The sequence below is a fragment of the Nicotiana tabacum genome, chromosome 24 (assembly GCF_000715075.1).
Source record: "Nicotiana tabacum cultivar K326 chromosome 24, ASM71507v2, whole genome shotgun sequence".
In the NCBI taxonomy this organism is placed as follows: domain Eukaryota; kingdom Viridiplantae; phylum Streptophyta; class Magnoliopsida; order Solanales; family Solanaceae; genus Nicotiana; species Nicotiana tabacum.
This window is the reverse complement of record NC_134103.1, coordinates 81,815,973-81,828,769: the sequence shown is the minus strand read 5'-3', so window position 1 is coordinate 81,828,769 and position 12,797 is coordinate 81,815,973.

Here is a 12,797-nt window from a genome sequence, read left to right as displayed (position 1 = left end):
CAGTGGCCGTCAAACCTCGCACGTACCGCCACAACCACCTATAAAACTTAACACGTTGAAGGAACTGATCATTGCCTCAATATGCCGATTCAACCATTGCTAACCGATCTGACTTCTTCTAATTTACCCCGAACTTGCCTTAGGAATAATAATAGATCCATTCAAAACATGACAAACCCAATTCGCACTCATTCATCAGGACCCTCCTTGTGTGCACATTCGCATCTTCAACTGGTACACTCATTTCTGATATTTCCTTTATGAATCTGAAGTTATTTTCTCCCATTCCTCCAGTGCTACACCGCAGACCGATGATAACATAGAACACTCCAAGCCCCTTTTTGTAATCCGCTGCGATGCTCGATACTTAACCATCTACGGACTCGAAATCCTTAGGTACCGCACTTTAATTCTTTTTTTGAATCCACTAGGACTGTTGTTGAGAGTCACCCACTATGACTTTTCCCAAATATGATCAAACGTCAAGGCTCTGCTAGCACATGAACGCCCTCTCAAAGAAGCACCCGGCTGAATCACCTTTCTTGTACATCATATCGACACGAAGCATAAATCATGAGTTTTCCCAAAGCCTAAACATGAATCGATAAGGCCAATTATAACACACATTTCTCAAATCCTTAGCTCAAATCACCACTGATGTTCTCTTTCCTTAGTCGTAATTACCCACAAATATGCCGTTAACCAGAAAACTCACAAGTAGGAAACCATGAAATCCAATCGTAGGCGGTGGGGCTCTCCCACTTAGCTTGAAGCTACCAACACATAACCCTGGAACCTACCAAGATTCCTTCTTCCTCACTGACATGACCTTGCGCAATCGACCCGCCAAATTCCTCAAAATCTTCCTGTTAACCATTTCATGAACGCTCTGAATCCCTAGCCACATTCACATGTTCGACCTCTTACCGGGTAGCCTGTAGAATTCTTTGCGGAAGCTTCGTCAACACCACGCAACCGTTAACTTGCTCACTGGAAATAACCCACCTGTGGAAGTTCCATGCCGACATCTTCCAACAACGCTGTACCGAGTACAATAACCACGAAACCAATAAACCATCCTAAGCTCGTGCTCATTCACTAGATGTACAAGTCCGTTCACTCCTCATGGACATCAACTAAAGGTGTGACAATACATTCCAATCCAAAGTCATGTTGTATCCTTCTTCATATCAAGCAACTCCTTTCCGTCGTATCCAACCTTTCTCTGTATAGCAGCCAATATTCCAAATTAAGTTCGTAAACTTAGTCACTATCCACCATGAGTTCCAAATCACTCTAAACTTTCCTCAACACGTATAGCTATCCTACCACAGAACCCATATGCTACCCGGCCACTCTCCCACTTTGGTCAGACCCTCTCCTTTAAGTAACTACTCGACTTCTGTTTTCTTACACTTGGCCTTCTAGACATTTAACCACCGCAAGACACCTCCCACATGTCCTTCCTCATCCTTCACTGCTTAGTTGCTGCCTTAAATAAATATTCATCTCTGTAGCACCCGAATCAACAGATCGCCGCCAACTCTATACCTCCTCGAAGATTATCTTCCTTGAGTCATCAACATTAGGATCACCGATTCGATTTTGAACCACAACACACTGCGACCTCTAACAGCCGCTTTCCCGACACCATTCACAATACTCTGCTCCAAAGGCGATTTTTTTTAAGAAGGCCATAACACCGGCGAGCTTAACATATTCAATGAAGGACAATGACACCACATCACGGATGAAGATTCCACCACGGTCGAAAATACCAAGTCTCATTACTCCATCAACCCAACCCTAAACATTCTTAGTCCGGTTGCCTTTCCTCCGCTAGAAATAAAACACTGAACCTCTGAATCATGCATTGAGAAAAACCTCCTTTCGAATCATTCACTGCCCCGACACGTAGACAAGTATCTTACCATTACATCAATACTGCGCTATAACAACTCATAGACATCATAATAACTAGTGCCCAACCTCAAAACCATATGAATTACTTATACTGAGCTGAAACGACAGGACATCCTTCTGCAAGGCGACGACCATAGCCCAAGCAATTACGCAGGGAGAAATATCCCGCACCACATCTGTAGTACCATTAAAATTCCTTTGAGGCTTGTGCATTTATTTCTTTCCTACTCGATCTTATGCGACGTGAAATGCTTGTTATCAATTGGGAATCAAATCGCATGATGAGGAATCAAGAAAAAGGAAGTGCTCCTAACAGCCCTGTAGCCTCTCGAAGATAAGTACAGACGTCTCTGTACCAATCTGCAAGACTCTACTAGACTAGCTCATGACTCGTGAGACCTAAGTAAACCTAGTGCTCTGATACCAAGTTGTCAAGACCCAATTTCACCTATAGGTCGTGATGGCGTCGGACACCGCTGTCAAGCAAGCCAACAATAATTAATTAACTTAATTATCTATTTTAGTATTTTTCAAATCGTAATTTCCTTCAATTAAATAGTAAAATATAGAACTTACAGAGTAAATGATAATATTTTTGCAACTAAAATACTGAACAACCCATAAACACTCCCAAAACCCGGTGTCACAAGTGCATGAGCATTAAATAGAGAGTAAAATAAAATACAACATCTGTACGGAATACAAATTAGACAGGAAAGATATAAATAACTCTGATGGAGACTCTGCTGGTTGCGGATCGTAATATAGAATGCAGCTCATCTAAGTCCCCGCATTAACCACACCTCTGCGCCCACAAGGCCACTAGACATATATATACCTGCACAAAAATATGCAGCAAGTGTAGTATGAGTACGTAAATCAACGCGTAGCCAGTAAGTATCCAGTCTATCCTCGAAGAAGTAGTGACGAGGACATGACTCCGACACTTACTATGGGCTAACAATAAGATACCGATATTATAATTAAGCATGGATTGTATAAAACAGCTGAAAACCCAATAAACAAGAGGTAAGTAAACAATTCCTTTAATAATAGGAAGTTTCCAAATTTATTTTTCGTCATTTAACAATTTATATCTCAAGCCAATGAAGCAATATCAATTATTATTAGTTCCAAAGATTTATCATGCGCAAATCATGCCGAGGTCGTACGGCCTGATCAAATATAATACTTAAACTGTGCACTGTCGAGGGTCGAATGACACGAACCATAGATGCATCAATCTGCTACTGAGGCATTCGGTCCGCTCCACAAAAGAGAAAACACATTTACAACAATCAATTCAAGATTTATTAAGGGGCAATTATTCAAGGGAATACCAAATTACCATTAACGGTCAAGAAAATGAAGTTTAACCTTTTACAACTACTTTATCAAGTTTCAATATGATTTAAGCAATTAAGTTAACAAGTAGGGTACAAACATTTGTAAGTATAGCATGATACGGGTCCTAGACTACCCAGACAATAGTATAATTAGTAGCTACGTACGGACTCTCGTCACCTCGTGGGTACATAGCCCCCACAAATAGAAGCACCTTTTAATTCAATTCACCTATGGGGTTAATTCCCTCTTACAAGGTTAGAAATGAGACTTACCTCGCTCCAAAATTCCATAACCGGTTCCAAAGCCCTTCCAACAACTCAAACCGATGCCCATCGCTCCAAAACTAGTCAATAAATGTGCAAATCCATAAATATATACTCTAATACTCATTATAATCCAATTTACAACAATTCCCAACTCAGCTCGAAAAGTCGATAAAAATCACCCTCGGGCCCACGTTTCCGGTTTCCAAAAATTTCAAAGGAAATTGTTACCTATAACCTCACGAACTCAAATATATGATTTTTATCAAATTCTATAATCATTTTCGTGGTTAAATCCCAATTTTATCAAAACCCTAGGTTTTCTTCAAAAATCCCATAAATCCCACCATTTTCCATGTTAACTCTACTTATGATTCAATGTATTTAGCTAAAGAATCAATAGGGATCACTTACCTCTTGGTGTTGATGGAACCCCTCTCAAAAATGCTCTCAAAATTGTCCAAGCCTATATGGGAAATGGGGAAAATAAAGCTAAGTCCCGCATTAAAAACTGCTGCACAGGTTGCAGGTGTCGCAAATGCGACAAAACGATCGCAAATGCAAAGGCTGTCCATCTCTGCCATTGTCACAAATGCGACAAAAAACTTCGCAAATGCGAAGAGGGCTAGTTCGCAAAAGCGGCAGGTTCTTCACAAATGCGAAACCCTCAGAGCCTTCCCAACTTCGCAAATGCGATCAAAGCTTCGCATTTGCGAGACCTGCAACTCCAGCCCATAAACACTAGAAAACTGGAGCTTTACCTTATCCTCCCGAATGTCCGAAACTCACCCGATCCCTCATGGCTCCACACCAAACATCCTCACAAGTATAAAAACATCACACAAACTTGTTCGCACGATCCAAACACTGAAATAACATCAAAAATCACGAATTGGATGCCAAAACGCATGGATTAACTCATGAACTCAAAAACTTCTAAAACTACTCCCGCGCGTCCGATTCCTGTCAAATCAACTCAGAATGACGCCAAATTTTGCGTGCAAGTCTTAAATGACATTACGGACCTACTCCAACTTCCGAAACTAGAATCTGAACTCGATATCAAAAAGTCCACCCTCGGTCAAACTTTCCAAAAACTTCAAATTTCCATTTTTCGCCAAATGACCCCGAAATGACCTACGGACCTCCAAATCCACTTCTGGATGCTCCCCTAAGTCCAGAATCACCATACGGAGCTATTCCTAGGCTTGGAATCCCAAACAGACATCGATAACATTGAAATGTACTTCAACCCAAAATGCCAACTTTCCCCAATAGGCATCGAAATGCTCCCTGGTCATCCAAGACCCGATCCGGACATACGTCCAAGTCCAAAATCATCATACAAAACTGTTGGAACCTTCAAATCCCGATTCCAAGGTCGTTCACTCGAAATCATACCTTAGTAAATTCTTCCAACTTAAAGCTTCTGAAATGAGAAAGCTTCTTTCTAAATCAACTCTGGACTTCCCGAAATTCAATTCCGACCACCCGTACAAGTCATAATACCTGAAGTGAAGCTGTTCATGGACTCAAACCACCGAACGACGCACTAGAGCTCAAAATAACAGTTCGGGTCGTTACACTTTTTTGGGAGTTTGTTTTTTCAAGATTGCGCTGCAATGCTCTCTGAGCTTGACCACTGAGGTCTCTTCTATTTTCCTCTTCTTTGTAAGGATCTCCTTCTAGAATTTGGCATAAGCTGGCATTTGTGAGAGAACTTCTGTGAATGGCAAGTTTACATTAACCTGTCTCAGCATCTCTAGGAATCTCTCAAACTGCTTGTCCAGCTTTTCTCTATACAGCTTTTGGAGAAAAGGTAGAGAAGGCATGTGCTCGCTCTCATTAGATTCCTCCCTTCTTGAAATTTCCTCATTCTTCTTTTTGTCAGCTCCTTTCTTACCTTTCTTCTTCTTATCAACTTCATTTTTCAGCTGCTCCTCAATTTTTTTTCCAGGTACCACCTCTTTTTGGACTGGAGTAGGATCTTTCAACACTTGCCCGCTTCTCAAGGTCACATCATTTACCGTTTCTTTGGGGTTTATTTCAATGTCAGCTGCCAGAGTACCTGGGATTCTCTCAGATAATACAATTGCAATTTGTCCCACTTGCTTATCCAAATTTTGCAAACCAGTGCCAAGTTCTTTGATAGCTTAACCATGAGCATCTAATCTCTCATCTGTCTTGACAATTAAAGACTTTATTAGATCTTCTAGCCCAGGCTGAGTGGAATGTTGAGGCTGGAACTGCGGTCTCGACTTATTCGCAAAAATAGGAGGTCCTTGTCCTTGAAATCTAGGATTGTTTTGTTGCCATGCGTTTGCAGTACCCCCAGGTGAACTCCATAAAAATTTGGGGTGCTTCTGACTCATCGCATTGAAGTTATAATTCCCAACAGCATTAGCTTCCTCGATTGAGGCTTGTCACTCATGAGTAGGGTGCCATCTTCCACATATATCACATGCTGCATGTGGTTCACTTTGTATCGAGGCTAAGGTCAGCTTCCTTATTTCCTTGGCCATGCCATCAAGCTGTACCTGCAAAGATGTGTTAGCGTCAACTTGGTGAACACCAATTGATCTTCTTCTTTCAGCAATTTCAGAGGGCCACTGATTTGCATCCTCAAATAACTCATCTAGAATGGTGACTATCTCCTCTAGAGTCTTCTTCATCAACAGACCTCCAGCTACATTGCTCAATGCTCTGCAAGCGGCAGGTGTCAATCCATCCAAAAATCTTGGAGTTGCATCCAGAGTTCAATTCTGCTATGTTGACACTTTCTCACTATCTCCTTAAACCTCTCCCAAGCTTCAAACACAATTTCGATCTCATTCTAGCAAAAGTTATGGATTTTTATTCTAAACTTTCCCGTCTTAGCTGATGAGAAATATTTGTCAAAATATTCTTTGTTCATCTCATCCCATGTTCTAATCAATCCATTAGGCAAGCTTCGAAGCCAGTGCTTTGCATCGTCTTTGAGAGTGAAGGGGAATGCCCTTAAGTAAACTGCATCTTGTGACATACCATTGTATTGAAAGGTGTTCATAATCTCCTCCAAGTCCATCAGATGATTGTTTGGGTATTCGTTCATCTTTCCTCTGAAGACACATCCGTTTTGAAGGGTTTGAAGCAACCCCTGCTTTAACTCAAAATTGTTAGCTGCAGCTGGAGGTGGTCTTACACTTGATAAGCCTTGGTTGTAGACCGGTCTAGCATAATCGCCAAATGGTCTCCCAGCACCGAGAGCTATGTTTTCGAATTGGTCTGCAACCAATGGTTGATTCTGAGCCATTCTTCGAGCCCTCTCCTCATCATAGACAAGTTGTGTATTTCGAAGAGCTATCTCCTCAGCATCTCGTGCAACTTTTTCTCTTTGTTGGACTGCCTCTCTTACAGCCAAATCAACATTATCATCATCTCCCGCCATAATTTCTTTGGTTGAGGATTGCCTAACCTTCTCTGTATTCTCAGGGAGATTTCTTTTCTTTCCCAACTGTTGCAGTTGTTTCTCAATTTCTGGTTTGTATGGGAGTACTTCCTTCCCAGAAGATCGAGTCATACACCAATCTAACTTGTATCCTGCGCAGAATCAAGTAACACCAAACGTAAAAAAAAGAAAAAATAAAAGAAAAAGAAAAATTCCTGAATTAGCACTACAAACTATTTCAAACACTATTAATTGCCAATCCCCGACAATGATGCCAAAATTGACGAGCGCAAAACACACACTTAAATATGCTCTCTAGTCGAATATAGTATAATAAAATATCGTATCCACAGGGATTAGAGTTAAATAGTATTTTTGTAGTTTATAGCTTGATTGCTATCCAAGATGATCAATAATTGAGATTTGTGTGATTCAAACTAAAATTCAACTAAGAGTTTAAACTATTGACTAATGACAATTGCAGCAGAGTAATGAAGATATCAATGGGAGAAAATAGGCGTTTATTGGATATGTACAAGATATTTGTCTGGGATTTAACTCTAGCTAATTCTCTCCTAAGGTTCAAGTGAGTCTCTCGAATTCACTCAATTATTAGTTCACCGTTCAGTAGAAACTCCTCTCTCGATTAAGTCTAAACCTCACAATATGAACCAATTTATGCTCGATGAAGATATGCAAGAATTTGTAGTGGATTGGTCTTTAGGAGAACCTCTTTCAATTATCCTCCTAACTAGGTCTAAACAATAATTCAACTAGACTATTTCGATTACTAAGAAGAATCAATGAATTTAACCAACAAGATAATGCAAAAATATCACAAGTTATGCCTCTTTCGATTACATGAACATGTGAAAATAGATGCGATAATTAAAACACCCAAAACAATTCAATACATAAAACCTATAGTTAATAATCCACAAACAAATATCAATACACCAAATCCATCAATCCCTAAAGAGAACTACTCCATAGATATGGGGTAATTCATCACAAATAAGTTTAAATTAAAGGAAATTATAAACGATCCAAACCCTTGTCTTGGGTGAAGATTGAATGATAAAATCCTTGTGCTCTTGCTTCTGCCACTTCTCCTTAGCTTCCTTAGGTCTAAAGTATGTCAAAAGTCCTCAAAATACCATTTTTTCATGTATATATACCACGTAGGGTCGAGCCCAAACAAACACACCTTCTCATTCATAAAGTAGTACTTTTCCCGGACATGATGTGCGTGGCCGTGCACGTGGAATGGTGCTCGCGCATTAGGCCGTGCACTTTGCGTAGTGTTATACCTCCCATGCGTGCCCAGTGCGCGGTCATGCTCCTGGGTGACGTCCGGCTCGATTCTTCGTTTCTCTTTTTGAATGCACTAGTGACCGTTGATCCCCGAACTCAATTCCAACTTAATCCTTGGGCTTTTACTCAAACTTCAAAGCTCTAAAATAGAGTGAATTAGTCCCAAAAAACTTTGCAGACAAGTCATAAATACTGAAACGAACCTATACCAAGTTCCAGAACTGAAATTCAAACCCGGTAGCAAAAAAGTCAAACAACGGTCAAATTTATGAATTCTTTAAACTTTTAAACTTATAGTTTTCAACAAATTACGATAAATTAAGTTAGGGACTTCTGAATTCGATTTCGGGTATACGCCCGAGTCTCAAATCACGATACGAGCCCACCGGGACTGTCAAAACACTGATCTGGTTTTGTTTGCTCAAAACATTGACCGAAGTCAACTCCAATGAATTTTAATGCACAATTTCATATTTTTCTTAAATTTTCACATAAAAACCTACCGGAAGAAAACATGACTATGCATGCAAATCGAAAAAGGCTAAATGGAGCTAATCGAGGTTTTGAAACAGAAAAATGAATGCTAAAACTAAAAATGACTTATCGGGTCATCACAAAATAAGACGAAACGGGGAACAGATGAGGCCCTCAACATGTTTTTCGACGTCGTGGACATGGGCGCATTGGAGGATTATTCCGGGCTTGGTCACCTGGAGATCCCAAAAAAGTATGTGTCATCGGGAACGGGCGAGCTGAGCTGAGCTCGATCCCGAAGCTAGTGAGGTAGTTCTCTACTCCGAGTGTAGATCCCGACTATAAAAGAGAGGTCGTGCTTACTATCCCGGTGGACACCCGGATACTGTCCGCTTCGGTGGGTATGGCCAACTATCTTCACTGCCTGGTGATCGAATAGGACCAGACGAAGATGAACGAAGTAGGAACATCGAGCCTCTTCAACGAGGAACAACGGGCTTCTGAATCGGGTAAGTTTCCTATTCCTTGTACCCTTTGCGAATCTTGCTTAGCCTCAACGTGCTCTAACGATCTTATCATTTTGTTTTTCAGGCTTTGGTGCTCCATCATGAAAGCTTCCTTTGGTCTCGAATGGAAGTCAGCTAGCTCGATTTTGAGCTCAAAGAACAGGATCAACAGAAGGACATGTATAGGGTTCTCATTGAACAAAAAGACGAGGCCCTCAAGGATCTCCCGATTCTCCGAGCCGAGCTGGAAAAAGTACAGAAGAAGGCCTTGTCCGTGAAATGGGAGCATGTCGAACTGGTCAAGAAAATAAGGATCTTTGAGGTTAACAATGAGAGGTTACGCATAGTGACTAACGACGCAACCTCGTAGGTCCGAGAGACGATAGACTTGATTGACCTGCTCTGGACCGAGATGAACGAGGTCAAGACTACGACCGAGGCATTGAGGAGTAGGATGGACCTGCTGGCCTTAAAAATGGAGGCTACAAAAGAGTAGTTAGCATCGGTCAAGGACCAACTCTGGGTGGAAAAGGATAAGGCCCACAAATGGTTTCGGCTAAATGATGAATTCTGAGCTAAACTAGATTTAGCCGTCTCGGAACGGGATACCCTTGGCCGAGAATATACTGTGCTGAAGTCCAAATTAGAGGCAACCTCGATTGATTCCTCTAAGGTCGAAGAAATGTTGGCAAGTGTAAAACTGACATGGATATAGCCGAAGCCCGTTTAAGAATGAAGACAGAGTATGTAAAGGGGCTGTCCCGGAGGGAGACCCTCGAGGAGGTTCATGCTCGGGGATTTGACCTGTCAGCTGAGATTGAAGAGTCCATGAGGCTTGATGTCGGGGAAAGAGCACTTTATGAGCCCGAAGGTCCCGAAGATTCTGGTGCCGAGTCCGATGAAGAATAGGCGGAGGTGCCTTAGCTCCCTTTTTACCTTTTGTACATCTTTATTTTCTTTTCTTTTTTTTGTTTATTTTGAGGTTGTTTTATCGTGGCTTTGTAAATACTTTTTGAAATATATATAAAATTTTCCCTTCGAAAATACCGTGTCTTTTACTTTTCAACATCTATTTACAATTTTTATTTGTGAATCATCCTTAATGCCTTAGCATAGACTTAAATGTAATCTGGAGCACCCGTTCTCCGGAAGCCCGAATGAGGCCCGATTTTGATGGTAACTCCAAACTGTTCGTGGCTTCGAAATTTTGATAAAGACGAAGGCCCTTAAGACACTTGAGTATTTTAGTCATATACGACGGTGTTTTGCCGCGTGTAACCCTTTAATAGGTTTTAATTATTCGTAAGGGCTTTACTTTCTAAGTACGGACGTCGGACGTCTTCGAGCTATTTTAAGTTGGCCGTAACCTTTCATGTTCGGGACCAGCCTAATAGGCTTAGTGCTTCCGGGATTTGATAGCCTAGACCATCTGATTTTTTATCGGATGACAGTACCAGAGTAGGGGTAGCCCGTGGGCTTTATGATTTAGGATCCGATGTGATTCATCGATAGAGCAAAATGCGTAGTGATATAGTATAAAGAAAGCAAAGATTTCTTTCATTGTTTTGTATGTAGAGTACATAGTCGGAGGCGCATAAACCTTGTGCTATTGCTAGAGTGGGATACATGGGTACGGTTCGTTTGACAGTTTGATCCTTACAACGAATCCTAACTACCAAGCCTTGGCTTTTAATATTAAGTGATATCTCCTTCTAAAGATCCTAACCTAAGGGGTAATGGCCCCCTGTATTTGAGGCCGAGTTTCTGAGGGCTTGAATACTGTTGGTTCGGTGCGGATGATCAGTAACTCCGGCTTTTAGGCCGGCCTTCGAAACTAAGGTAGCACGTTCTACTGTTGCCTCGTTTAAAATCTTACCGTAAAACCCACTTCGGGAAAAAACCGGTTCAAGAAAAAAAGAGTACAACACGTGCTTTCAATTCTAATAGTCACATTTGCCCTCGACTGAGTACCTTTATAAGTTAGTTCATAATATAACAAAATTAAAAAAGGGAATTGAGCTCGTACCTTAGCAGTAGTACCGCTTTAAGTGTTCCACGTTCCAATATTTCGGTAGTTGTACACCGTTTCCCGATTCGAGTTTATATAAGCCTTTCCTGGTTAATCCGGCAACTCTATATGGTCCTTCCCATTACGGGCTTAGTTTCTCGTCGTTTGGGCTCCTGGTGTGTAGCGTTACTTTCCATAACACCAAGACCCCGACTTGAAAATGTCGAAGGTTAGGTCTTCGGTTGTAGTATATCCCTACTTGCTGCTTTTGGGCGGCCAACTGGACCAAGGATTCTTCTTGCCTTTTGTTCAATAATTCCAAGCTCGTAGTCATGGCCTCGCCGTTTGACATTTCGGTAGCATACTGGAACCTGAGGCTTGTTTCCCCTACCTCGATCGGGATTAAGGCTTTCGCTCCGTAGACTAGAGAGAACGGGCTTGCTTTGATGCTCGACTTCGAAGTCATATGGTATGCCCGCAAGACTTCGGGAAAGATCTCCTTCCACTTTCCTTTCGAATAGGTCAATCTCTTTTTCAAGTATTGGAGTATAGTTTTGTTCGTCGATTCTGCTTGCCCGTTCCCACTAGGGTAGTAAGGCGTTGATAGTATCTTTTTGATTTTGTGGTCTTCGAAAAACTTACTTACCTTACTGCCGATGAATTGTTTCCGTTGTCGCACACGATCTTGGCCGGTATCCCAAATTGACATATTATGTGATCCCAAATGAAGTCGATGACTTCTTTCTCTCGGACCTTCTCGAACGCCTAAGCCTCGACCTATTTAGAAAAATAATCAGTCATAAGTAATATGTATTAGGACTTACCGGGCGCCCATGGCAGGGGACCAACGATATCATCCCCCATTTCATAAATGGCCATGGCGACAAGACCGGGTGAAGCATTTCTCCCGGTTGATGAATCACTGGGGCGTGTCTTTGACACTCCTTGCATTTCTATATGAAGTCTTTTGCATCTTTCTCCATTTTATTTCAATAGTAACCGGCTCTGATTAACTTCCGAACTAGGGATTCTGCCCCTGAGTGGGGTTTTCACAAGTGCCCTTGTGGACCTCTCTCATGACGTATTCGGTCTCCCCCGGACCCAAGCACCTAGCTAGTGGGTTGAAGAAGGATCTTCTGAACAATTTCCCCTCGACCAAGCTGAACCTGGCAACTTTGATGCGCAGGGCTTTCGATTTCTTGGGATCCGATGGCAGTTTTCCTGTCTTCAGGTAGTCTATGTATTTGTTTCTCCAATCCCAGGTCAAACTTGTCGAATTTACCTCGGCGTGACCCTCTTATACCAACGAGTTCATCAGATGTACCACTACCCCCGAGTCGAATTCATCAGAGTCGACAGACGACCCCAAGTTGGCCAGTGCATCGGCCTCACTATTTTGATCTCGAGGTACGTGCTGCAGAGTCCATTCCTTAAATTGGTTTAAGGTCACCTGCAATTTGTCCAAGTACTTCAGCATCTGATACTCTTTTACTTCTAATGTTCCATTGACTTGATTTATGACAAGGAGGGAGTGA